The following is a 4,493-nucleotide window of genomic DNA, read 5'->3' on the forward strand; positions in this document are numbered from 1 at the left end:
CTATCAGGTTTATACAACGTCGACCCCCAATGTAGCAGACCAAGGAAGCAAGGACACGAGGCAGGTAAAAAGGTAAGTGATATTTATTTACAGGTGGAGATAAAAACTCGAACAGCTGTAAGGGAAGGGGAGAGACGGTGAATATATATCCTCTTGGTAGATGATGATGATGATGATAAAACAAGAATTGATCCTTACTTGTTATTGTTGCAGGAGATGGTTGAGGAGGAGCAAAGAGTGGGATCCTGGGTGTGAGGAGAATCCAGGAGAGAGTAGGAGGTTGACCCAGACAGAGTGGTGGACGTCGTTGCTGGAGACAGGACATCAAAGATCCACAGGAAGGAGTTCCAGTGGTGGGAGAAGTCCTAAGGAGGACCAGAATGAATCAGGCCGTGGAAGGTCCAATTGTCAGAAGATGTCCCAGCACTGGAGAGGAGGCTGGCAGCTGCTTAAATGGGTGAGTAGCAGTACTCCTCAGATTGGTGGCAGGTGTGATGAGTTGGGTGATTAGCTGTGGAGGGAAAAGTGACAAACAGACACAAACAGACAGAGGGAAAACAGGAATCCCACAAGGGCAGTCAACTCAGGACTCAAAAGTCCCAAGTTAGATCCCCAGCCATTCCCACATGCCGTGGTGTCTCTGAGCAAGACACCTAATCCCTTATTATTATTCCTTATTGCTCCTCGGGCACTTACATAGCTGCCCACTGCTTCACCTGGGTGTATCCCAAGTGCGATGGATTAAATGCAAATGACCAATTTCACCACTGTATGGGAACATACAACGATGACAACACATAGCACTTTACTTTACAGCAGCATGGTCCTTTTGGCAGAGTGGTTCTGATGGCAATGAGGGTATCTTAGCAACATGGTCCAGGTAGCAGCATGATACTGTTAGCATTGAGGTTTCCCGTTGGCACCATGGGACTGTTAGCAGCATGGTCTTGTTAGCAGCGTTAGCAGATCTTGTTAGCAGGTCCTGTCAGCAGCTTGATGGTAATAATGACAGCAGCAGCAGCCCTCCCAGACTGCTCTCCAGAACCGGGTCCAGCAGACAGAGAACAATCAATGTTTCCCCGCGGAACCAAACAGATCCATAGAGTTTAATCCATGCAGGCAGATGAAGGATCATGGAGATGGCTGCCATGACAGGCCTGAGCCCGAGGTTGGAAGGACTGAACCACGATGGCAGGATGGCAAGACAGCGACACAGAAAACTCCACAAGTGTGTCATGGTCATACCCGTACCGTGGATGTGTAATGTAGGTGCAAAAAAAAAAGTTAAAACAAAAGCAACAGGAAGATAAAAAGATCGAGTTGAAGTGGAGCTCCCATCAGTGCTACCATTACGCGGCACACGTGACGTCAGAGTCACACTGTCATTACCCAATGAAGTCCTCCAGCAGAATAAGTCAAGTCAAGTCAACTTTATACATAAAGCACATTTTAAAAAGCAGCTGTTACCAAAGTGCTTAACATTAAAATCATTGGGAGTAATTTCCTGGAAAAAAATGCAACATTAAAAATATTGATAGTACTGAATATTAATTAAAAGCATCAAAAGAAAAACAGAAATGCAGAGCAATAAAATACTAAATCAAGTCAGACTGTGTAAAAAGCCAGAGAAAACTGATGTGTTTTTAGGAGAGATTTTAAAACAAGAAGTGAAGTGGCATGCCTATTGGTGAGGGGAGATTGTTCCAAAGTTTGGGGCCCATGGCTAAAAAAAGCCTGATCACCTTTGACCTTCAAAAGCAGCTGATCAGATGATCTCAGGTCCCAGGAAGGAACATATCCAGTAGCTCAGAGAGATATGAGGTTGCAAGGCCAGTTAGGCACTTAAGGATAGCAGGAGAATTTTAAAATCAATTTTCATACATACAGGAAGCCAGTGAAGGGAGGAAAAAACTGGTGTAATGTGATCAAACGTGCAAGTTCCCATTAATAGATGAACTGCAGCATTTTGGACAAGCTGGAGAATAAAGGAGTTTCCAGGGGAGCACCTTCCAGCTCCCCTGTGAAGGACTCCAAGAAGGCTGGATACTCAACTGCCAGTAACAATCAGACGGGTTCTGATTGAGGCTCTGCCTGAAGGCGCAGGGAAGCTATCCTCTCATCTACTGGGGAAAACTCCCAACACACAGGAACCAAGTCAGGGGTGCTAAAAGTAGACCCACACCAGCTCGGCACCTCTCACCAACTCCAGAGGGGAATAAGGTCCAGTCCCTCTCAAGAAGATTGTCGCTGGAGCCCATGATGTGCGTCAAGAAGGTGAGCCCAGCTATAGCTAGTCGATACCTCTCAACTTTGCGCACTAGCTCAGGCTCCTTCCCTGCCAGAGAGGTTACATTCCATATCCCAAGAGCCATCTTGGGGCAGCTGTGGTTGAGTGATTAGAAAGGTTGTCCTCCAGTAGGAGAGTTGGGGGTTCGATTCCACCAGCAGTCACATGTTGAAGTGTCCTTGGGCAAGACACTGAACCCCTCATTGCTCCCGAAGTGTGTCCCATCGGTGTATGAATGTGATCCATTGATAATAATCAATAGATCAAGAGATAATTAGTAATAATAATAATCAATAATGATTAATGATAATTAATTATATTGATTAATGATAATCAATAATCAAGAGATCCTTCCTGCCTACAGCCATTAGTATCTATAACATCTCTTAATGGAATGAGGATAACGAGTTACAACAAATAATTTCCCTTTGAAATTAATAAAGTTTTTTTTAATTGAATTGAATCTAAAGCACTGATTAGTCTCTATAGAATGATTTGTCCAGATTATCTTTGTGTAGTGTGTGTGCGTGTGTAGTAGAGTACTATATGAATGTGTGTGTGGAGCTAAATGAAGGCACAGAATGTGTTGTAAAGCTCTTTGAATATCTTGATTGGATAGAAAGGAGTTATATAAATACAGTCCTGTTACCATTTACCATTCATCTTTGGTAAACCAGGGTCAGAGCGAAAAGGCCACTGCCCATGGCATCATGCACCCGACTCAAATGGCCTCTCATGTGGGCCCAAAGAAATGCAAACCCATGTTGCTCATTGGGGCTGAGCCCGACAGGGCCCCATGGGTAGAGACACGGTCACCAGATGTTCGCCGATGAGCACCTACCCCAGGCCTGGCTCTAAGGTGGGGCCCCGGTAACCCACGTCAGGGCAAGGGACACCAAGTTCCTTGATGTTTTCTGTCCATTTGAGTCTTTGGAATCGCTCTTTGTCTGTAAACAGAGTTTACAGATCTCTTTTGAAAATGCATCAGATCTATTTATAGTTTTAGTTAGTGTATTCTGGAGTAAATGTTGTGATAAGGACAGAACATTTCACTCTTATTTATAATCAGTTTCTGTTCTTTGAGGTCTCCAGCAACACCTGCACTTCACAGACCTTTCAGCTCAAATTGAAATCATAAAACATCCAGAAATCAGCTTTTATTTAAGTAACACCGTACAGTTTTTTTTTTTTCAGCCAAACAGATGTTTTGTTTTCCCTGTAACGCACTCAGCTGTGTCCACTGTTCCTGTTAGCTGTCAGTCCTTACAGCGGTCTGTAGCTCTGGGCTGTATACTTTTAATTTTCAGAATGACAACAGGAGGAAATAATTTCTTCAGAATACATGAGGCAGATAGGATAGTTTGATGAGTCAGACGTTGCATAAACAATCACAACTGGCGACACTTGGCCTATCCTTACAACTGTAAATATGCAAAAATAACCATCCATCCATTATCTTTACCTGCTTATTCCATTTTGGGTCACGGGGGGTCGCTGGTGCCCATATCCAGCAATCACTGTGCGAGGGGCGGGGTACACCCTGGACGGGTTGCAAGTCCATCACAGGGCCACATAGAGACAAACGAAAAACCCACGCATGCACAGAGAGAACATGCAAACTCCACCCAGAAAGGCCCCTGGACCGGGGTTTGAACCAAGGACCTGCTCACTGAGAGGCAGCAGCTCTACCAGTTGCGCCACCGTGCTGCCCCAAAAATAATCATAAAAAATCATAAATAATGTATCTTTTAAATTTTAAATACTGGATTAAGTGTTTAAATTTTAAGCTGCCCTTTGGATTTTAAAGCCTTCACGGACAGAAAAGGTCAGGACAAACCGGGGTGGTTTTAAAAAGGCAAGTTACATTTTATTCTGGTCGTAATGCACCAAGTGGAAATTTCTGGAGTCCTTTCGGTCCTTGTTGGCTGATGGGAGTCTTTGATCATACTACTGTTTTTATTTACAATTTATACTGTGTTGGATGTAACTGGGACCCTGTGTACACAATTTCGTTCCACCACATGTACCACATGTGGTGCGTATGACAATAAAGAAGCCTTGACCTTGACCTAAGTCTAACTAAGACTAGGCGTTAGCTCCTCAGTCTAATCTGAATTAAACTCGTTTTGACAAAGTAAATATGTCTTAATGTAATGCAAAAAAAATGCGGGTATAATTTATAATTATTAGGTGTTTATTTATATAT

The 4,493-nt window shown here is 43.6% G+C and overlaps 1 protein-coding gene across 2 annotated transcripts in view; it reads left to right on the forward strand.

Moving 5' to 3' along the window:
• The window catches only part of si:dkey-70p6.1 (uncharacterized protein LOC570575 homolog), a 30,019-nt gene that overhangs the window by 20,782 nt on the left and 4,744 nt on the right, over positions 1–4,493 (forward strand). The window lies entirely within an intron of this gene.

The sequence above is a fragment of the Nematolebias whitei genome, chromosome 11 (assembly GCF_014905685.2).
Source record: "Nematolebias whitei isolate Nwh7 chromosome 11, NemWhi1, whole genome shotgun sequence".
Classification (NCBI taxonomy): domain Eukaryota; kingdom Metazoa; phylum Chordata; class Actinopteri; order Cyprinodontiformes; family Rivulidae; genus Nematolebias; species Nematolebias whitei.